Raw genomic sequence first — 23,987 nt, 5'->3', positions numbered from 1 at the left:
GGTGCCCAGATGAGAGATACTCAAAGAGAAGACATTGCACAAGGCAGGTGACTGCAGCCTGCAGGTCCAGAGCAAGGACAAGAGTCTGCTGCCTGGTATGTACACACATCCACTGGGTTTAGAAGGGGTACAAGCAGGGAAATGAGTTCAAACTTCAAGGCTTACAGCAACAGTTCTTAAAAAATGTTCAGACATAATTTGCTAATCATTAGTAATTATACTAACACGTGTCCCATTGTGGGATGGTTTTAATTAGGCAGATCTATGTCCAGCAGGGCATTCTTGTCAGATGTGCCATAATCATTCTGAGTCAACACTTGAACTAAACCATCATTTTTAGTGGCTGAATTCACAGATAAGTTTATGCAGGGCCTATTTCCCACTCTGAACAGTAAACAAATGAAGATTAATTGCCAGAAAGGGAGAAGTAGGTAAGTGGAATGTTTCCTTGGTTGGAGCATATTCCACCAGAGGTGTGTATGGCTTCCAAAAGCACCCATCAGGTTCTGCCAGCTGGAGTCTATTTTTCTTCCCTGCTTCTGGATAACTTGGGGGTGGGAGTTCCAGACAGCAGAGGAGGAGAGTTCAGTGTTTCTCAGAGCACATTTCCGGATCCCGGAGGCAGGCAGCATTCTGTGCAGAAGTGCCCAAAAAGAAGTGTAAAGAAGCAGTTTTAAAATCATGCAGAAACGATAGTAAAAATGTACAGAAAATGACGACAGATAAGTTTACAGCTGGTGCTTTGCTTGTGGCGACTGTAGCAAACTGTGGGGTTATACAAGCTACACAGCTCTCCAAAGGATCCGGAAGATCTAAAGCGGTGATTGACAAAGATCTAATCAGGCTTCATATTTACACGATGTATCCGATCCATGCGCGCCGCTTGTTGTGAGCCTGGAATTCACTGCGACGCATCCCGCGGCTAAGGCAGCCCCTCCCGGTGTGACAGACAGACAGACAGGTGTCTGCGGTCCTCGGGCTCGGTCCCCGGGCTCGGTGCCGAGCGTTTATCGCACCGCGCCGGGCACAGTGGGGCCTGCCCGCCGCTATCGCCGGCCCGCAATCGCGATAAGCGCCGCAGGGGACGCGCCGCTCCTCTCGCGGGGATGCAGCGCCGCGACAGCCCCTCTGCCTGTGCCCGGAGATCTCCCCGCTCCCGGATTCCTTTCGGGCCCTCTTCCCGTTCCCGTTCCCTTTCCCTTTCCCGGACCCCTCCCGGCCCCTCTCCCCTTTCCCCGTTCCCGGATACCTCCGGGCCCCTCTCCCCTCTTCCCGTTCCCAGACCCCTCCCGGTCCCTCTCTCCGTTCCCGGTCCCCTCCCGCTCCCTTTCCCCGTTCCCTGCCCGCTCCCGCTCCCGCTCCCGCTCCCGCTCCCGTTCCCTTTCCCTTTCCCTTTCCCTTTTCCAGCCGCTCGGGCACCCCCCGGAGCTGCCGCGGGACCCGCCGGGGGCGGCCCGTCCGCACCGCTCACCGCCCCCACCAATGGCAGAGCCGCTTGCTGCGGGGCGCGCGCCCGCCCGCCAATGGGCGGCGCCGTTGTTGTGCTTGCGGGCCGTGGAAGCCGCACCCTGTCGGGCGGGGACCGCGCGGTGCCGGAGGGGGCGGCGGGAGCGGCGGAGGCGGGGACGGACGGGCAGGCAGGGACAGCGACAGCGACAGCGACAGCGACAGCCTCGCCAGGGGACCGGCCGCGGCGGCCCCTTCGCTCCGGCCCCTTCTCCTCTGCCCTCGGGTGAGCGCCGCGGCGGAGGCTGCGAGGGGGCGACGGGCGCTGCGGGAACGGTGGAGGGGGCGGCGGCGCGGCCGGGACGCGGGGCAGCGGCGGGGGCTGTGCGCACCTGGAAACCGGGCCGGGCTGTGTGCGGGGAGCCCTTTGCGCGTAGGGTGTCTGCGGAGCGGGGCTGCGGCGGGGGCAGGAGCGGGGGCTGCGCTGCGGGCGGGGCTGGTGCCATCCGTGCCCGCCGGGATGCTCCCGGCGCCGCAGGAAGGGCCGCTCGGCTTCGGAATGCCCATCGCGCCCCGGCGCTGCTGCAGCTGCCGGTGCTGTCCCCGCCGCCGACCCCTGCCCCGGCCGCAGCTCCCCTTGCCCCGGCTACGCTGCCGCTGTCCCCTTGCCCCGGCTGCCCCTGCTCCCCCTGCCCTGCCCCGACTCCGCTGCCGCTGTCCCCTTACCCCGGCTCTCTGCCCCGGCTCCCCCTACCCTTGCCCCGTTTCCCCCTACCCCTGCCCCGCGTCCACTTTCCCCCCGGCTCCCCCTGCCCCGCTCCCCGCCCTTGCCCCGGCTGCCCGGAGCGGCCCAGCCTCGGCCCAGCCGAGCCCGCAGAGGCCGCAGGAGCGCTCGGGATGCGGTGCGGGGTCTGGCGGGGCACCAGCACCCGCAGCAAGCGGGCAGTTGTTTTGCTCCTCTGTTTTAGCGTTTGCGGGGTCTGCTTTTGATACAGACTGTCACATGTCGTGCTGCACGTAATTACTGCACACTCTCTGCGCTGCTTTAAGGCTGATTCTTAATCAGTGTTGGCTTTACTTAAAACTAGCAATTAGGGAGGGGGAAAATCCAGTCAAGCTGGAAAAATATCCATGTCCGTGCTGAGATGGGGGCTAGGAATAGCACTGCATTTAAATCTTTCATGAGATGCTGCTGTAGCTCAGTGGTGTAAGCTCGTTGCTGGTTTTGTTTTATTCTCTGCTTTTTGCAAAGTTGCTGCATATCGTACCATTATCATATACCAGGGGCATTCTGTTCTCTTGCACCATGACTTAAGTCTTCATACAGAGCTTTACAAAACGTGTCTTGTCTTCAGCGTATGAATTTTCAAACTGCAGTTACTGCTGGATAATTCCTGTATGCTTTGCTGAAAGCTACAGGTATCTCCATGCACACAGGCTGTTTACAGCTCTGGTTTTGGTATCGTGGCTGAATGTGCCACTGGAATTCTTGACAGGTCTTAATGGCCTCAAATTTGTTGTTTGGGTTTTTTAGTGTGTTTTTTTTTTTTAATAGAGCAAAATAATTTATTTCTAAAATAGACTTCTATTTTTAATTAAATATATTGATGTAACAATTCTGTATCTCCATAAGGAAATACTCTTTTAAGAGCAATTGTATAATAAGTGAGGGAAAAATGCAACTGTGGACTAGACTTCTGGAGCAGGTGCCTTTGGTATTTCTTTATAGTCAGTAAGCAGGTTTGATGCCATCTTGTACAAATAGTCTTAAGTTAAGGTCATGATCTGTATAATTTGCCTGTTACAGAATTTAAGCTTGATGGTTTTCTTAGAAGAGTTTTGAGGGAGAGGCAACTGCAAGATTTTACATCTTTGCTGTAGCAAGATAATTATATATGCATAACTGTGTTTGCATGTTGAAGTATCTCATAGTTTTACTGGAGATCTGTTTTCCATATGAGGTTCTATGCTGATAATAGTGTTTTTTAGCCAAAAACTGTTGTTGATTGAACGTTTTCTTCTGTGTTTGACTATTTTAAAATGGTGTGAGAAATCTGAATGTTTGTGCTTTATCTGAAGCAAGTGTTTCTGCTGCGTGTTGTACCAGTGAGTTCATTAGAGTGTGGCTCACTAATGCTGTGGAGTGAAAAAGGTCATTTACTGAATCAGTATTTTCTGTGACAGCTCTTTTTAGATGGCTCCAATAGAAGGTGACTCAACTATTCTTTCTGGTTTGCCATCAGTGTTAAATATCCTTTGCATGTGTTGGTTGGGGCTCTGAACAACCTGGTCTAGTGGAAGGTGCCCATGGCAGGGGGCTGGAACTGGATAATCTTTAAGGCCCCTTTTAACCCCAGTCAGTCTGTGAATCCACGCATAGAATTGGATCATTTGATGATCTTATGTAGCCAAAACCCATTAAAGCACTGAGAGACTGAAGAAGGAAGGATAAAATACTTCATTCAAGTTTTGGTTTTTGAAGGGCAGTTTCACAGCATGAACTGCCTTTGACAATGCTCATCCAACATTCTGTGATTTGCTATAGGAGGAAAAAACCTGATTTTGAGGTATATTATTTTGTTAATAATTAGAATAAAATAATAGAACTGGAGGTTTCCAAGTGGAAGGCTGGTTAGCGTGTTGATGGTACTGTGCATGCAGCTGGAACGTGACAGGTGCTTTCTGGGGAGGCCAGGCAGCAAATCTGGTACCCGCTGCTTTTCTGACTGGTAGAAATAGTTTTCTTTATTATTAAAGAACTGTAGCAGTTGTGAATAGTGTAAATCCCAAAGTGTTGCTATGCAAATGAGCCAGGCTTGCTTTGAGGGAAAAATGCAGAGTAACAAAACTTGCCCAGGACTTCTTTGAAGGGGAGAATGTCAGTGTCACTTCTGCCATGCAGCGGAGACACCTGAGGCAGGAGGACATGAGGTAAAAGTCACGGTGAGTTTCTGACCTCGCTGGCTCCTCAGTTAGAGCTCACTCTTAGACCATGCTGTGTGACAGAAAGCAATTTCTGAAATAGCACCGTGTTAGTAATTCAGAGTAACTAAATATTTCTGAGGAAATAAATTCAGAGAAACTAAATATTTCTGAGTGATATGTGCTATACATTTGAAAAGTGATTGTAAGCAGATGTGAACGTAAGTTTGCTCTGCTTATTCCATTGTCCAGGTCATTTCACATCTGCTGAGGAACCTGTCACATCTGTTCTGTTAAATCATATGTCTTCTGTAGTAACAGATTCAATAGCAGGTATATTTTAAAAATAGTAGAAGTTCCCAGATTATCTGAGTTTGGCAGTTCCAATTCATACAATTTAGTCAGCCTTCTCAGGGGAACAGGAAATTATTACCTAGTCTTGCAACTTGTGAGCATTTCTCTTCAAAAGTACTGGGTTTGGTAGGGCTGAGAGCAGTAGCTCTGCAAACCTTTTAGTAGAGAAAGGTATGAAATGTGAAACATGTAAACCAATTTATTTCCTGAGGAAAGCTTCTTTTCACTAGAGGTAGTCTGCTTAAAAAGTACTGGTGTACAGATGTTTTGATCTATGATAATTTTTACCCTGAAATTGCCCTTTTCTAGGGTTACTTTTTCTATAACTTCGAAGTCCTGTATGTACAATAACAGGATTCTGTAATAACGTACATTAACATCTGTTGCCATCTCAGCAAGCACCTGTTGTTTATTGAGAATAGTCTTGATAATCTTTAGTCGAATTGGAGCAAATAATTGATTATTTCCTCACCACTCAGAGGATGTTGTTGACTGCAGTCTTGTCAGTTCAGGAATTTTAGTGGTTGGTGGCTGCAAATGTTGTAAGGGAAGAGGCTTCAGGAAATGCCCTTTTTAGAACTTACTGCTGTTCCAATCAGGTACCAGCTGAGATGATAAATAAGCTGAGATGATGTCATTTGCCATGAGGGCTCTGTTTGAACATTCTATCCAACGGTCCTGGTCTTGGATAAAGCCCAAGTGTTGCTCCTGCTTTGGGGAGTTTTAAAATCTGACTTGTTCACCTCAGCGCAAATGAAGTTTCAGTGCAGAGCTGGATTTGGACAAGCACTGCCTGTGGGGGTGGCTGAGCAGCCCCTGAGATTGCTGGTGCTGCTGGATTGACTCTGTGACTGTTCCCAGAAACTGAAAACGTTGTCCTTGAAGGTGTAGCCAAACAGGAGCAACAACTTCTCCAGCACCTTCCTCACCTCCCCCCTTTGACCTTGCTTACTAGATTGCATTCTGAGAAATGATCTCGGCCTGCTCTGCTGGATGCAGTTCTTATCTAGTGAAAGATCAACCTTCCAGCCTCACATCAGTTTTTCACTGTCACTAATTTGGGTGGTTTTCTTTGCGGATTAGTTAAGACTCAGCATACCTGAGAGCAACTCTGAATTCAGTTTTAAAATTGCGATGTTAAGAGCTACTCTTTTAAACTGGGATTTGGAGTTTCTGTGCTCTTCAGACTCATCAAACATTCCTTTGCATTTTTAATTGACTCATGTATTGGGTTTTGTCCAAAATTACTGAATTTTGCACCACATTATGGATGATTTTCAGATCTTGACTCATGAAGTCTGAAAAAATTAGAAGTAAAATATTTCAGAGTTTGGATATTTATTTTTCATTCATAGGCCTAACTGACTTGCTGTGAAGAGGTCATGCAAACAGGGAATAGTAAATGCAGTTAATCAGTAACACTTTATGGTATCTTTGATACTTTCACATCAAATGAGTAGATGAATGTTGTGATACGGTTATGCACTAAAGATTAAGGGGAAATAGAATTGCTATACCTGAGATCTTTAAGTTTTTGTTTGGAATCAGTAAACTCGTAAAAGCAACTTTGGACTAAGAACTGCAATTTGACTTGGAGCCATAGAAACTTAGTTTATTTGGGGTTTGTTTTTGTTTTGTACCTACAAACTTTAAATTTTTGTTGTGGTGCTTTTTATGCTTTTCATTCTTATCTGTTTCATATCTTGATTCTTAAAAGATCTGATACACTATTTCATCTCTATTGTGACTAATGCCAGATTAAACCAGAAAGTGCTGAGGGAATCCTTGACCCATGAAGACTGCCTTCTGTTGTGAGGGTTTTTTTGGTTGAATGTTTTATTTGGGTTTGTTGTTTGGGTTTTTTTGTGTGTGTCTTTATATGCACATGAGCATAAAGTTACTGTTACTGCCTTGTGGCTGTGGAGGTGAAGGATAAAGCATACTGTGATTTTAGTGTTTTAACAGATGAAGCAATTTCTTCTGGTATTGTCACTGCAAAACACTGATCAAAAGCTATAGAGTATGTATGCTTGTGAAACATCTATTCCATCAAAAGTTCACTGAAAGAAGACATTGCTGCTGTTCTGCATTAACTGAGAGATGCAGTATACTTGTTTTTTCTCCAGAAAATCTTGTCTAGCTGAGCTTTGTGTACTGATCTTGAGTCAGCACAGCTTAAAGTATTCCAGAGTTAGGGGGACTTATTTTATTTTTCTCTTCAACTTCTGAACCTGTTAGTTACATTCAGCTGAATTTAACAGGGAAATGGTGACTTCAAACATAAAAAGTTTCTGCTAGCAATGAGATAATTTGATGGCCAAACTTGTGCTCTCACTAAGAGGGTTGTGGCTCCCGATTTGTTTGGAGAAGCCAGAGCTGTGCAGGTGTCCCACACTTGCCAGCCAGGGGTGTGTGGGGAGCTCTGATCCTGTCAATGTGTGTTTTACCTCCTGTGTGGTTAACCTGGGTGGACCAGCACTCAGGTGAAGGGAGAAGAAAGAATGGACTCATGCAGGATGTAGGGGGGAATATCACAACTTGGGATAAAAAGGATAAATAGGGAAGCATTGGAGACTTCAGTTCACAGGAGATGATGTTTCATTAGTTCTACCATCTCTCTCTGATTGCTTTCAGTTACTGGAAAGCTGTCCATGATTTTCAGGTAAAATTCTACACAGCTCATGTGTTGCTTTATTTTTAAATGTCTCTTCAAGTTTCCATAGGATGTGAGTAATAGATTCAGTGTAAAGCACAAGATTCTATTTTACTTCCAAAATAAATTTTCTTTTCTTACTTTGAATATAATTCCCCCCCCCCCCCGCCCCGTCCTTCTTGGGCTTAGAGTATAATTATTTAGATGGTGAATATTCAAAGATACTCTGGTAATTTTTGTTATAACTGGTAACTTAGAAGCATTTCAGAATAATTTTGTCTTTTATAGTTGAATTCAGGTTAAAGTGGTGTTTGTTTTTGTAAACTGTTTTTCATTAAGTGTTGGTGGCTAGAAATATAAAGTAAAAATTTGTTTGGTTATGTAGAACAATTGTGGTAAAATATTACATTTGAATCTTATTAATAAGCAGGTAAAATTAATAATTATCTTTGATGTTTGCTTAGATCTAAACTGTACATAGGAAATTAATGTTTTTTCCCCTGTTTGCTTATGTAGCAATTGTGGTAAAAATGTAGTAAGTTCTTTAGAGCTTTCCCAGAGCAAGTGAGTCACACATGGTTTGGATGGAGAGGGAGATGAGGTGTCTGTCCTCTATCTAAAGGAAAGCTCTTCTGTGTCAGGGAAGGTTTTTGCATGGGTTTCCATGCCTTGCAGAGGACCATTCCTGTTCTCTTTCATTGCTGCTACTTGAAACTGAATGTCTGTCCCTGTGGTTTTCCCACTTTGCTTTCAGTCTGTCTCAGAACCTGCACTAATCTTAAGGCTGCTGAGTTGTGTGGATCATCTTATACTGAGCTTCTTACCCCTCTCCTGGAGGGAGTGTTTGTGATTCCAGCATGGGGTAGGGATTTTTACAGGTGGGATGTCCACTTCAAGATCTGCCAGAGTGCCCTAGATCAAGAATAAATACTTTCTTTGACTCAATTCCAGTCTGTTAATGGAGATGTTGATTTAAGGCCAACAAAATCCCAGCAAAGATGCCTTTGCTTCACAGAGGAGGAATGTTAGTCCTTCCAGTATCCTCCAGGTTTCCCTCACTGCAGAAACTTGTGCCAAAGCCAAGAGCGGAGAACACAGTGAACAGTTTGCTGCACAACTTGGAAGAAGGTAGTCTCTCAAACTGTCCTCTGGCCTGCCCAGCCACCAGAAAATAAAGAGCATTTTGGCAGCTTGTCAGCGAAAGCCAGAAGTGATGAACAGAAGGCTGGGCAGCAGGGCTAAAATCTGAGTGCCAGCCTGCAAAGCTGGACTTAGGCAGTCTTGCAAATTATGAGAGCAACCTTATTAGTTGGACATTCTGGCTGGTGGAGAAGTTGCCTGAGCCTTGGAGTCTTCATAGGTCAGTGCTTACCCCTGAAGTGGGGAGAGACCCCTCGATGGCTCAAGCAAAGCTTGCAGTGTCAGAAATAAACCTTTGTGGCTGTGTTTGCCACTTCAGCTGCATGTTCAGTGGGTTTAGGATCCTACCTAATGTGAGTGTGCTAAAATACGAGATAGCTGGTCCCCCAAAAAGGCTGACACTACTGTTCTTCTTGTCTTCTTCATTCACTCATCAACATAAGTGTATGTATCTATTTTGTATTTAAGCATTTATTAAAACAACCCCAAAATACAAAGAATGTTAAAGACTGCATCATGAAAAAGTATGTGAGTAGTTCATTAGTTAGGATGTCATGGGTTTATGTTCAAAGTGTCACCTTTTGAAGGTGCTGAAGCTGATTTTTGCATTCCCCAGCTTTCAGGTCATTAAGTCTTTGCTCACATATGTTGTTGTAATATGTTCGTTCTGTACCAACTCTATTTTCAGAATTTCATTACACCCCCAAGTCAAATGGGGGCCCATTATTGAATGTTTTCAGTAGTGTGGCTACTGGTGTCACTTAATAAGGCAGATTGCAGATGCCTCTTTTTCTTTGCAAGGCACCTAATCAGGACTAGACTCCTTCCTAAGTAACACTGTTACCAGATACTGGTATGAAAACCTGTTGTGATACAAATATTTAATGGTAGGAGGAAAAGGTGAGGTGATTCAATTTGAAATTTTATATTTGCTATTTTGCATGTTTAATTTAGTCTTTAATTTGATGAGTTAATCATTAATGAATAGGATAAATTCAGTTAATTTGCCTGCAACTCTAGTCTAAATTTATTCTTTCAAGGATTTGATGTTCTGACAGAGTAATCTGGTAATTTTTCCCCTCCCTCTTCTCTGTTGCTATAGTAATCCTAAATTTGAACCTTATTTCTGTAGACTTTTTTAACCTTCAAGTAAGTTTTGTAATAGCTGTGCAGTGTGTTCTCAAGCCAAAATATTGATAATACAGATTGCTTTTTTTTCAAGGGGATGTGTCATCTGAGGTGAAGCTGAAATTAAGCAGCTTTACCTTGCCTTTTTCTGTCTCTGGAGAGGCTTTCTGGCATTATTCTTTTTATTCATACATTATTTAGAGGAAAAACAAGGAAAAAAGGGCTCAATTAAAGCAAAAAAAGAGCAAATATGTGTGAGTGTCATGCAAAGTTGTTTATAATTGTAATTACAGAAATGGACATTCAAATTGCAAAGTCCATAATGTAGTTTAGCATCCAACTATTCCTACAGTTCCAGTTTTACAGCATTATTCAGGGCTTATTTGATGAAGTGCTTTCAGCTACTTTTGGCATGGCTGAACTTCTGATACAGCAATAATAAATGCAGATAATTCTGACAACTGTGTAAAATATTTATGCTCTTACTAAACTTGGATTTTTTTACATATACAAAAAGGGGAGCTGCAAGATCTAACGAGGTTAATAGCAAATGGAAGAGGAGCATCAAGAGTAAGCAGAAAGCCTGAAGAAGACTGTTTATCTGTCTTGTCAGGAAGCAAGAGGGCAACGAAGGAAGAATAAAAGTAGTTTAGGTACTTGTGAAAGAATACGTGAAAAGTTTCCCTTGATTTCCGGTGAAGGCAGCTTTGAACACGTGCACACTGGCAGAGAGGTCAGCTGAAGGGAGGTTACAAAAATGATTTCTGTAAAGATAAGGTTGAACTTACAGGGTCCAGAGCAGTGGGACAATATAATATTTACTCATGAATTTTGAAGTGGGTGTTCTGTGTAATCGAAGGCTCAAATGCAAGAATTGTTCCTGAATGTCAAGGCCAGAAGTGCATTGGATGGCTGGGGAGCAGTGAAAGTAGTCACAGCATGAAGAGGGAAAGGTGATTTGGGATAGTTACTGCATCATTAGTGTGATCTTAGTATAGACATTTGTTTAAATTTAGAAAGAAAGGCTGTTCTGTGCGGAGTAAGATGAAAAGGATGTGAAGGGATACAGCTCTTAATAGAGAAAGATGTTTTTGAGAAATCTAACACCTCTTTTTTGTAAGATCCCTGACTTCTTGGAGAGGATACATGGTTAGAGCTGACCTCTTTCAACTTAGAAGTCATGTAATGTGAAATATCATCCATATGAAAACTACAGTGATGAAAATTGATTTTAAATGGTGACAGGATGTGTCAAGTATGGCTAGAACTGGGTGACCAGAACATGTATTGGAGCTATGTAAGCAGTGGAATTTGTCAAGGATCAGTTTCAAGATTTAGGACCTTCATTAAAATCCCTGATCCTTCTGGCAATCTCATGTTTTCTCATCAGACATCAAGAGTCATCAATAGAAACTTTGTTCTGTGCAAAACTTTCTTTGAGACCTTAAGACATGAACAGTAGAAAAAGAAGTTGTATTAACAAGTTGTAAAGGAACAGAAAAAGAAGTTGTATTAAGTAGCATTAAAAGAATTATAACACTTCAGGATGACAAACCAATCAAGTTAGCAACTGAGAACAGTATTAGGGTAACAAGTATACTGTTGTTGTCCTGCTAATATTTTTCTTTAAATAAAGTGGTGTTGACTTTTTCTGGTACTTGTGAAAGCGTATCTGAAATGTTGCATTCATTTCCTATCGCCCATCATCAAGTAAAAAGGACATTTGAACTGAAAGAGGTCTGGGAACTCATTCCTGGAACTCAGAGAGTGTCTTATTTAATCCAGGGAAACAAAGTGTGAAAGAGGTGGCTCTTCATAAAACTGAGTGAAGCAACACAGGTGGGTAAAAAGAGCTTTTTTTGCTTTAGGTATAAGAACAAATGGGTATAAACTATCCAAGAATAAACCTAATCTGGAAATTAGAAAAGATGGTTCCTAAGCAACGAAGGCATAGAAGTCTGCAACAGCCTTCCCTCAGGAGCAGTGGAATAAGCTCCCTTTAAGATGGAGCTGGTTGCTTATATAAGGGGGAGGGGGAGGGGATACAGTGTAGTTTTCCACTGTACCTTGGGGTTTGAACTGCTTGACCCAGGACAGGACATCCCTTTGTTCCCATCATTCCTGTCTCATTAGTTAAAGGGGATGGGGTGACTTGACCAGATCCTACCCAGGCAGCAGTGGGTGTGTGGGTGGCTTTCCTTGGCAGATACACCAGTTGTGTTCTGAGATACACAAATGCACATACCAAGGAATAATAGGAGTGAGACAAGGAGGATGTTTTAAGTCCTGTTTGATGGAACACCACATTGTATGTTTTGCTGTAGCTGCAATACTCTGTTTTGCATTAAGAAAGCCCAAGTCAACACAGAGTAATTCAGCAGATTTAATAATGAGCACTGTGTTGTTGTTTTCTCCTTCTGCCCTGTGTGATTGAAGGAGGCTGCCCCACAGCACGTGCACAGCTGTGTCACTGTCTTCTTATTTCTCTGAGAACGCTCCTTTGAGCTGCTTACAGAAAAAAACCCTGATGCAAGCTGAAGGGTTGATGTGGTGGAATTGCTCTACACCACGTTGCTGTGTATTGCCCTGCTGTTCTGTGCATTGTCCTAAGACACTGTCCATCTAATAAGCTTGGAATATTATTTTTTGAGGAAGGATTGTGCTTTTGATTGCACTGAGACACACTCCTATATCTCTGTCCTATAGAAGATTGGTGGTTTTAAAAGAAAATTGACTTGAGAGAAAAAGATTCTGGTGTCTTCTCCCTGACAGAAAGACAGTAATTGGCAAACTGAGAAATTAAAGTTGCCTGAGGTTACAATATTTTTCTAATTTATTCAGTTGTTAGGACATGTTAAATCATGATTTAATTCCTGCTGAGGTATTTCAGACCCAGGAGGGAACTTGTAAGCACTCATTTGTGCAATTGTTTTGTCTGTATTGGTGGCTTGTAGTACTGGATGTGTTTTCTGTGTGTGCAGTAATTCAGTAACTGGTTTGTATTTTTGTCTTCTTCATCTCTGTGTTACTTGTTTGTTCTGTGTATTCATATAGAAAACTTCATTTCAGGAAGGAAGTTCAAGCATGGAAAGTAGTTTGGTTAGGACGGGTTAGAAATTTTATGAAGTTTGAAAGGTTCCTTCCTGCCTGTGTTTAATGTGTTTTATTGACTTCCCTTCAGCTGTTAGTTGAATTTCCTGTTGATTTTTGGGTCCAAATAATTGCCAAAGCAGCATCTAACCCTCTGTGTGCTTACATTGGTTTTCTTTATTCACAAATGTAACAGTATTTTAATGTTTTCAGAGCTAATGTAGAAGACTAAGGACTGGATGTTATCCCTTTAAATTGCTTTATTCACACATAATGATTAATATGAAAGGTAAAAAATTACATAGCATCAGTTACTTAAATGTCACTTTCCACATACCTCAGTGTTAGTGTTAGCTGAATTATGTTCCAGAATAAAAATGATTAACAGTTATAATTTTGAAAGCTGATAAATAACAATTAATACTTTAAAGCTTGAGTAAGTGTTCATTGTTATGACTAAATTGCATTTCATCTGTTTTATTATTTAGACAGTCTGTGGAACAGGTGGGAACTCGAGTGTCATGTATTACAAACAAAAAAATCCAAAGTCAGAAACTGTTGGTAGTCTCCAAAGAGTGGATGACTTAGCAGATGTCATCCTAAAGCTCTTGCAATGAGGAGAATATCTTTATAAATACTGGTATTTTGAAAAAATGTATTAATGTGTGTGAAGTAAGAAAATTGTATGAGGTGCTTATCTTGACTTTTTGTTCTTAAAGTCTGCTTTTCAATTAGACTGTAGAGGATTTGTGGTAACTGGAAAAGTGTCAGATTAAAGTAAATAATGTTATTGCCTTGGAGGAATAGAAATAATGACTGAAAAGTAAAGCAATTTTTTTTCTAATTTGGTTCATGGACATGACATTGGAAACTTAACAGTTTCTCCCTTCTGGTGAACCAGGTAATATGTTTGTTAACTGAAAATGTACTATTAAACACTGGAGAGGAGAAAATGCTTTCTGGCTGTATATGCATGTTTTTTTTTAAAAAAAAATTCTTTTGTCTGTCAGAATTGAAGCTGAGTATTGTTCAGTTGTCTTGAACTGAAATAATATTTTATTTATTGTGTAATCTAGAACAGCATCCCCTGCAGATGTGGCCTGTGTTATTGCTGGATCTGAAAGGGATCTTGGAATAATTTGTATTTTCAGCAGAATATTCAGATCTGGCATTTTGGTCTCTTATTTCATGAGAGTAATTTGCAGCCACAGACACAGTACAATGATGGGACAATAAATTTATGTTACCATTAATTCCTTCCTAGTTATGTTTGAGGTAACAGCCTTGTGTGGCTTGAGAGTTGGAGAAGAGCAAGGAAGTTGAGGATGACATAAAGAAAGTTCAGGGATAAGGTTGGTAACAGACTCATAAATAAGAATAATTTAAGCTAGTGAGATATATTGCTAATATTTCATTGAACATCTTCGTAAAACCATCTGAATTTTAGTGATCTTGACAGAGATTCATGAGATTAAAGGGGGGGGGGAGGGGAAATTTAAAGTATTAACCTGTTTTGTATTACCTGAAATTCTGTAGTGACTGGTACTAACAGGAAATAAAATAGCAAACCAGTATGAGAAAAGAGAGAACATTGAGGTTGGTTTAATTTTGAGAAGATAGATGAGAAAAATTTGAGTAGAATAGAAAAATATGTTGATAGACTAAGCTCTGAAACAGTTTTAAAAATCTGGATTGCATTGCACAGAGGATTTCTCTAGGACTTTTTTACACATAATATGTTTAAAAAACACTTAAAAATAGAGTCCCATTCTGTATTAGCCCTCGGGACTTTCTGCTGTGAGGTATTGTTACAGTCAAGGATTTAGCTTGAGTGCAAAATAAGATTACACATTCTATATTGGTTACGCTTGGAATACTGGAACATAAATTGATAAATGAGTGTGTGTGTTATTCTGTTCTTAAAACTGCACACAGGAACAGAGTTAATCAGGATATTTGGAGGGTTAGACCACCAGTTTGAGTATGACAGTTTTTGCCCCTTTAGACAAAGTTTTGACATTTACATATAAAACGCCAAATGGTTTGACTCTGACAGCTACAGAAACTCTTCTACAAAAGGGAACACTACAGAATCTATTCCTTATGAAATCAGAGCAGTTGACTAAATGAGCATCAGGCTTAATATTTGATCATTAGAATTTTCAGAGGTTTTTTTGGTTTTTAAAAAAGAGGGAAAAGTTTAAAACCTGAATCCACTAATTTCTGGCTTCGAAGGCTGCTGAAGTTGAATGGCCAGTGTAAACTACATGTATCTTGTGTGGGGACTTTTGGAAGAGCTGTCATGGAACATGTTGGTTTCTGGATATGCACAGAAAGGTGACAGTCTTAAAAGTGGAACAGTAAATGTCATTTATCCTGTGGCCCTATAGAATACATTTCTGTAGGATTTCTGTTGGCTTTCATAAGCTTTGTCAGATGCTTTGTTACTGAGAAACTCACACAAAAAGTGGGAATTGTTTGGGGCCTCACAGGCATTTAGGTATGTGGACATGTTAGATCCTGTTGAACTCCCTTAAGTGCAGTAACTTCTGTGACCGGATCTGTTGCAGGTTTGGATTGGGGCTGTTTCCAGGCCCCCCACCCTGGTGTGTTGGGCACATCACTAAGGGGCCACACAGACAGTGTGGAGGCTCAGCCGTGTGGCCACACAGTGTGGGGAGAGCTGTCCAGGAGAGTGTGAAAATAACACTGTGCGCTGGAGAAAGCGTGATACATATATATGTATCTATGGCCAAACTCCATGAATACAGATTTGGGCAGGGCTCTCCCCACATGGGTGTGCCCTTCCAGCCTGCACAGTGGATTGTTTAGGTGAGGCACAGCATGTGCAGAACTGGCCCCACCGTTTAAGTCCCAAGGTCCATCTGCCACGGCCGAGCGAGCTTGGACAGTGACAGGGAAGTCCTCGGGACTGTCACAGCACCCGGTACTGACCGGGGCTGACCCTGCTGAGCATCTGAGATGTGACGGGATGGGATGGCAGGGAGGCATTGAACTGCCAGGGGACTGTCCCTACTGAGACTGGAACTCAGGTCCTTGGGATTCAGAGTCCAGAGTGCTCTCCTTTACACCACGGGACCGCCCTAGAAAGCATGATAGACTGTATGGAAATGACGACTTATAGAGTAGATGTTTCTACATGTAAAATGTAACTGTTGTAAAACCAAATACCACCGTACAGCTTTAACGTAAGTGATTACTGTTTCCATTTCACCCCGTTGTTTTGCCCATCCCCTTGGAGAGCTCCTTACGGATTTCTGAGGTTTTGTTAAGATCAGTTGGACTCCACATGGGCAGGAGCTGCTGGCCTGTATCCAACTGCACGCTGTTTGGGAAATGCTTTAAAAGCTGGGTTCGGAATTCTGGCTTTGAGTACCACATTCACGTCACCGGGTTTTACCATTTCTGATGCCAGTAGTCTTTCAATGAACTTGAAAGAACTGCACACACCTATTTTGGCAATAAAACAGTGGCAGTTGGGTTTCTAGGAAGAGTTCATTTTATAGCTTGAGTCAGGAATGAAAGTACTTAGTGCCATGTGAATTTTTCAGGACTCCTGTCTTGACTTCCAACTGATTTGACACATCTATTATATCCCCGATGTTCATTATTTTAACTTAAATTTCTGTTTCTGGGTTTATAAGCCCCACACTGGCTGGGTGTAACTTTTATAACACAGTGGGTCTCTGGTTACTACTGGGCAAACAGAAACAGGTGTATTGATGTGGTTTTTTTAGTTTTCTAGCTATTGGTAGTGGTAAGGTTGAAAGATGGGAGCATATCTGAATAAAAATTAATAATGAAGGTGATACTATAGTCAGTGGAGTTGTTTTTAGACAAAAGACAGGTATGTAAAAATGCTGGGATTTTTTTCTTATTAATCTTCAAATGTTTGTCAACTAAAACAATCCCTGCCTAAAGAGGTTCGTCTTTAAACTGAACGCTGTCTATCCATAATCTGGAAGTTTGGGTACGTGTGGAACAGGAGCCTTGCATGTTTTACACTGGTACTTGAATTCAGTAAGTGCAGAATGCCCAGAAGCACAATTTCAATTCAGTTCTGTTGGTTTTAATAATGGTTTTAATTAGTTTTGTAGAACACTAAGGCCATGCAAAACTGCTGTGACCTTTGGATACTCTGGTGTGCATGTCTGTCTTTAGGTAATGTTTGGGTTTGGGGATGAGCCTTAAGGAGGGCGCACTTGTGTGCTGGGGATGGGTGCCCTCCAAGCTGTGTGTGAGAGCAGTGGGGAAAGCTGATGTGCTTCCCCCAGGGTTTCAGAGTCGTGGCTGAAATCCGACCCAAAATGGAAATGCATCCAGCTTGGCCTCTTCAGGGAAGGCAGCCTTTGTGATGGACTCGTTTTGCACCAGCAGAGCACGAGCTGTTCTGTCAGTTGGACTGGATTGTGGTGTGCAAGGCTCTACAGACACTCTAATAATTAAGTATCGAGCTTGGATTAGTCCTTGTCCTCCTTCAGTGCAAACAGAATCTTTACGCCATGATTGGTGCATGTCCTTTTGTGTTTTGTGCATGCTGATTTATTCTGTTCAACCTCCAATTGAATAACCATCTGGAGACTAGGAGGGTACTGGTTAAGAAATAAAGAAATAGGTCTAGCAGAAAGTGTGAGCGTGGCTGTGATTCCTGACATGTTGAGGTATGGACTGCCTGTGACTCTGAAAGTGGTTTCACTAAAATGGCCATTAAACTCTGTGCTGGCAGTGACGGGAGGAACTTGGACTACTGCACTTCTCCCCAGATACAATTCTGAAACCCTGTAGAGCAAAGTAAATAACATCTTTGACACTGACAGGTGGAAACAGTGAGAAACTGAGCTGGGAGGGAAGTTCTGGGATTGTGTGATGTTGGTCTGTGCAGCCACACTCAGCTGTGTCATACTTGCCTGACAAGGGAGTCAGCTCCATCAGGGAGATGGTTTTGTCGTGGTGTTTCATCTGTTACCGTGTGGGTGGGTGTGACCCTGGAGGTTTACCCAGAAGAGGAAACTGCATAATTTTGGGGTGGGGAGCATATTCACACTCGCTTGGGGAAAAGAGAAACAGGGATGAGCTGTGCCTAAAATAGAGTTCATAGGGATTTCTTGACATACTGTTTCCTGATACAGAACAAACAACAGTCTAATGCAGGGAAATGAGACCCAGTAACACTTTTATCCATAGTTGTTGTGTTTTAATTGACAGATTAAAGTCATCCAGGAGCATTGTGAGAGCTGGAAGGGAGAATGCTCCTGACTTTGGGAGCTGTGCAATGGCATGAACTTTCTCACTGTCACTTTTAAGAATTCTATGAAGATAGTGTTAATATCCTTTATATAGGGCATGCATTTTAAACACTCTCCAGAAATTTTCAGTGGGTGTAAACCACTTTGTCTTCATCTACCTGAAGGACTTACAAATGCCTGATTAGCCATCATATGAAGTAGGTTTTTTGAATTTGAATAAGCCTGGCTGTTGGCTGTCTAGTTTGGAAACAGAATAATGCATATGCAGTATTCACATTTCAAAGCTGTTTTTATGTGCAAATACAATATAAAATCTCTCATGGAGGGCTTACATCAAAATTACTATTTAGGCTTGCATTCTCCAAAGTTTTACCTTCCTCCTGCATGCAGGATTTTTAAACTCGGACCACTTCTACTGTGTTGAGAGACTAAATTGGTCCCATAATTTGTGTGGATTTCCCTCCTTCCCTCTGTACCCCCATCAAAACGGGGAAGTGCTATGAAAGAACTGGGGGAGGTGCCACCTAAGAGAAGCCCAAGTTGAACATGAAAGAGAAATTAATGAAAAATTCAACACCCCTTCTGCCTTCCTCTGCCCCAAATCAAGTCTACTTGAAATCTCCAGTCTTCGTATTAGTCTCTACCTCGTTTATGCACTTTAATTCAGTGTCTTTTAGCTTGAACTGGTAACACACCCATCACAACATTTGTGCTGCTTTTATATCAAACTTGCTGGTTCCAGCATAATGCCCACACACTCTCTAATCACTGGAGCAGTTTCTGAGTTACTTGGATACTCCGCCAGAAAAACATGGTGGAATTCATGCATCTAGTCATGAATATTCAGTTTAGTTCCATCTTAGAAATCTCATCCAACCAGTCTTATAATAATGAAGGATTTTTTTCTTGTGAGGCATGTGCTGTAGGATCTCCAAAGTTGTAGGTGTATCAGTCATGAATTCACCAAGAAACTTCACCTTGTGGCTCTGGTGCCAAGTGCTGGCACTCTCTTCTTGGTCAGCCTCTTCATCCTTCTGGTTTTGCACTTCAATAATCTTTTGGAGCAGCTACACTAATTCTTTATAACTTTCTTAACATTTCCTGAAAAGCACAAAGAAATTCGTGTCCTTCTTAAATTTAATGGTGGGGAGTTATTAGATAATTTTGAGTAGCCACAAATGCTGCCAGAACATGGTTACGATTTATGATGTCCTTGCCTAAGAAAACCAGCGACAAAATGAGGTATTGTATAAAAAAGACAGGTTAGTCTACCTCTGATTCAAGTAAAAATTTTATTGTGAAATGTAAGATCTTTAAAAAGGAAAAAAAAGAGGAGAGAGTGTAAGCTGAAAACTAATTACCATTGTTGATGGACAGGCAAGTTACTTTTATTTTCTTTCAAGACTGTACTTTGGAGCAGGAGCAGAGACCAAGATAAAAAGAGTTAATGAATGTGGTGTCTTAGCTTAACAAAATTAGATATAATTTATACAATCTTGCATTAGGGACAGTGCTCCTTATTGTAATATATAATGAACATACTAATACTTGATTTCAGCCTGGAGAGCAAAACTGCTGTGCTTCAGCTCTTTTAGTTTGCCCTTGCTTGAGTAAGAAGTCTTGTCTCCAAATTAGGAAGTGTAAGAGCTGTCATTAAGGTTTAATAATTTCTGGTGAATGAAGGAGTTGAACGAGAGTATTTCGATTTTGCAGTCCTTTTTCCAGAACTCCTTCATAAATCCCACTATCAGAGTAGACTGAAAAGCAGAATCTGACAATTCGTGTGCTTGGTTTTTAGCATTTCAGTTTGTTAGTAGATTTTCTTGATTAAAAAAAAAACAACAACAAAACAAAACCCATGAAACAAACCCAAGAACTCCACTATTTACTTATTTAACTCCAGTAAATGTAGACTCCTTATTTAGATGTCTTGTGGATAAAATACCTACAGAATCTTTTCCTACTATCCTATTTAAACATTCCAGTTTCAGCTTCATAATGAACTGTAGCAGTAAATGGAATTTTTTCCCTTTAGGTGTGGTCTTTTCCATACAGGAGGTGAGATAAACAAGGTGGGCCTTGGTGTTTGTGTTTCTGTGTGTCCGTGGGCAGCTCAGAGGGGTCCTGGGCATGGACCTTCCCTGTTCCTGCTCCGTGGGGTTCGTGTCCTCGGGTTGTCCAGTGTGGGGTTGTCCTTTACAGTCTGGTGTAAATTCTGTGGCTGACCTGAACCCTTGGGATACAGTGCTTTTAAATTTGCCCTGTCATTGTCCATGCAGTTATATTTAAAACTAAAATGACCTGGTTTGGAGTTTTTGTATCTAATCTGTTTTAGTGTTTACCCCAGGACATCTTCTGTTCCAGAGGGTAGTACCCAAATGAGTAAGTCAAGAGATTCTTCATCCCAAGTCCAGGGATTTTTTTCAGCATCTAACAGAAATTAACTTTTAAAAAATTCAACCAAACCCCAAAAATATCTCTCATGCTTGCATAGAGTGAAATTGTGGCTTAACAAGTCAACGGTGGTGTCTGTACTATTTATGTGTAACTGAGGGAAAAGAATCTGACTACTTTTCTCTCCTCTGTAAATAAATAGTGTCATGCAGCTGTTGTGGAAGAAGTTACTGTTGCAGAGGAGTTCACAGGGTTAAATTTCATTGTTCTGTTCGTTTCCAACTCGCCTCAGGAATCTCATCCCTTGCTATTCAGTCTACATGAAAATAACTGGATCCTGGCCAGAATGGGGCCACTTTGCCTGTGCACTGCTGCATTCAGCTGATGCTTTATGCATCACCATACTAATAATTTTAGATGTGAATAATTAAAGTTACTAAAATTTCTGGCATTTTTAAAGTATCAGGGAAGTAATCTATGTTCCTGTTGAAAAATGAGTTTTAATTTCTTCTGTCATTTGTAGGAGCTTTTGTTAGTCACAGCACTTTTTGAAAGCTTCAGCAGTGGTGAACATTATTTTACATTTTAAACATAAGTTTTTCAATGTTTTTTGTATCTGTTATAGCATTGGGTTTATGTGTGGGATCTGTTTTTCCACAGACACTGATCTAGTATGTCCTTTTTGAAAAACCTAACAAACATTATAATAAAATTGGATTTTCATGTCTAGTTTTACAATGTCCAGTCTCCTTTATTTAAAAGAAGGGCAGTGCTGGATAGACAGTACCATCGGAAAATATTAACTTATAAAACCTTATGGGTAAAGTGAACCAAGGCTACTGTGGTCGTATTGCATAGTGGAGGGGTCTTGTTCATTTTGCTGACCTTGAGGTGAAAAGAAGATCTTGAAGGCAGAAGGAAGCTTTTCTCTCCTCTCATCACTGCACCTACAGCAGTGTGTGTGTGACTGCCCTTGGGACAACGTGCCCCTCACACTGTGCCGTGTTCAAAGGAGCTCTGGTGTTTGCTGCCTTCTGGTAAAGCTGCTTATGAACCCCACAGTTCCCCAGCAGTGCTGCAGCCTCCCCATTGCTGTGGGGAAGAGTCTGTGCCGTGTGCCCTTCCTCAATAGAATCACAGAATCGATTGGATTGGAAAAGACCTCCGAGATCATCAAGTCCAACCCTTGGTCCAACTCCTGTCCATTTACCAGATCATGGCACTCAGTGCCACAGCCAAGCTCAGCTGAAAAACCTCCAGGGATGGGGAATCCACCACCTCTCTGGGCAGCCCATTCCAATGCCTGATTACTCTCTCTGGAAAGAATTTATTTCTGATCTCCAACTTCAATTTCCCCTGGTAGAGCTTGAGCCCGTGCCCCCTTGCCCTATTGCTGAGTGCCTGGGAGAAGAGACTGAACTGCTGAACTGCTCCTGAACTGCTGTGTCAGGAGCACCCCCAGGTTACAATGGAGATGGTAAAACCATGTCCTCGGTTGTGGGTCCTGACCTAGTTCTCATTTCTGTCTAAAGCCCCCGGTGCAACCACTGCCCCGCTCCGTGAAGCAGCCTGAGGCTCTTCTCTGGTAAGGGCAGGTGGCTTTCCTTCTGGGGACTCTGTGCAGTACTCTTCAGGCATCTGGGGACTTCTGTGGCTTTCAGTGTGTTGTTTTCTAGAAAAACATGATTTCACATGCAGGTATGTGGAAATGGTGGACGCTTTCTCTCCTGATTAATTACACTGGGAAAATAGACATCTAATTTTGCTTCAGTACACTGGTGGCTCTTTGTTTGAGAAAGTGATTGTGTGCATTTGTGCTTTTCACAAATCCAGTCTTGGAATTAAAAGTCTAGCAGCTTTTCTGTCTTCCTTTTAAAGACAGTGTTCATGTTTGGGTCAGACATGCTGATCAGTTTGTCTCAGGCTTTCTAAATACTTGTTGGATAAAGCTGGGGCCCTGCCCTTGGAAAGCTGGTGATCTGATTTGACCTGTGTTCAAAAATCTCCAGGCACTGGCTCATTAGCCTGTTTGGTGTGAGGCTTGGGAAGTGCATGTGGGTTCACAGAAACCTAAAAATAAGCAGTATTTGGGTTAAACCTCTTTATTTGTATAGACTTGTGACCCTGATGGCAAAAATAAATGTCCATTCATTTTCTGGTGCTGCTGCCACCAACCATGAATATTAATAGTGGGAAAGTACTTGAATTTTACATTGTCTAGGCCTCAGATACTTTCTACACAATTAAAGGATGAAGGGGAAGATGAGTGACTTGACTGACTCTCGCTCAGTACTGTCGTGTGGCACCTCTGTGACATCGGAGTGAAATGTCGCAGCAAAGGAGGCTGCAAAAACACTTTACACCAATATTTGCTGTTCAACAAGTTGTCAATGAGGCATGGAGCGACTGCTTCTCTAGTGCAGCCCTGTTCTACATTCTGTTTTTATTCTGTTAACTTTAAAAGACATTAACCTAAGCATGTCAGTTCCCGTGGAGTAAACTGCTGAATGCATCAAACAAGCCAGTGAGACAGGCTAAGGGATTGTGGAACTTTGTGCTTGTCATAACTGAAATTTCCCAGGTCAGGTATGTCTGAATCATTCAGGAGTTTGCTCTTTGTGCTACTGAAGATTATTACAAAATAGTAAGAGATCCTACCTGTTCTGACAGAAAATTTATCCTGATTGCAGGTCTGATCAGTTTGACCTGAGTGTAGGAGAAGGATTAAGGAGGATTTTTGGTTCTGTCTCTGAGTCTGGCATTGTCTCCAACTGTCACCAACCTGCAGCAGATGAAGGTGCTATAAAAAACCAAACAAAACCACAGAAAGGTGCTGGAAGACTGGAAGTGCTTCGGAAGCTGCAAATAACATAAGCATGTTGTACACGCGGAACTTATTTTTCACAAAGCCTGAGAAGCAAGGGCAGGTTCATAGATTTGAGAGGCAGACGGGGCTCTGATCTCAGTGCAGACAGGTAGTAGAAGGTACTCTGGAAGTTGGATTAGAACTTGTGTGTTATGCAAATTTTCAAAGCTGAGTTATTGGCTCAGTATTGTGTGTGCATGGTTAGGAAACTTCCAGCTCTGTTCAAGGGCAAACGTGTCTGTTATTTGCTCCCAAGTGCTAAATGTCTCCATGCTGTGGTTAGCAGGACTGAAAAGGCCCTGTCACCTCTATGACCTCTTAATCTTTCTGGTTCACTGAATTTTCTGATTCTGACTTATAGTCTCCAGATCATGTTTGAAGCCTTTTCCTGAACTCTGATATTTCATGTCTATGATTGAAGCATGTTCGTGAAAAACAGAAATAATGTTCTAGTAGTGTTCTTCTCAAAGTGAGAGAAGGTAATTTTTATACTTGTGGGTTGGTTCTTTTAAATTTATTTTACTGTTGCAATAGACCACCTGGCCACAGCATAATCTTTGTGATACCAATATAGTGATTTATTACAATTTTTGAATTTACTTCTAATTATGCCTTTTCAGCACTAAGTAATTCTGACTTAATTTTTGTCTTCATTTGTACTCCCTTGCATTAGCTGTATTAAAATGAGTTTTGTGATACTAAACTATTACTAAGGGAAAAACACAGA

The 23,987-nt window shown here is 42.2% G+C and overlaps 1 protein-coding gene across 14 annotated transcripts in view; it reads left to right on the top strand.

Annotated features, from left to right (window-relative positions):
* Nucleotides 1–1,560: 1,560 nt before the first annotated feature.
* ADD1 (adducin 1) overlaps nt 1,561–23,987 on the top strand; it is a 63,119-nt gene continuing 40,692 nt past the window's right edge. For 2 of the 14 annotated variants that reach the window (XM_071556911.1, XM_071556915.1), the window contains exon 1: nt 1,561–1,732. The gene's annotated coding sequence lies outside the window, so the exon portion shown is untranslated. Of the gene's footprint in view, nt 1,733–12,619; nt 12,639–23,987 lie in introns of those variants that run through there. The other 12 variants (XM_071556914.1, XM_071556918.1, XM_071556923.1 and 9 more) reach the window with 9 other exon arrangements.

Source organism: Pithys albifrons, chromosome 5 (genome assembly GCF_047495875.1).
Source record: "Pithys albifrons albifrons isolate INPA30051 chromosome 5, PitAlb_v1, whole genome shotgun sequence".
Taxonomy (NCBI): domain Eukaryota; kingdom Metazoa; phylum Chordata; class Aves; order Passeriformes; family Thamnophilidae; genus Pithys; species Pithys albifrons.
This window is presented reverse-complemented; position numbering and strand designations above follow the sequence as displayed.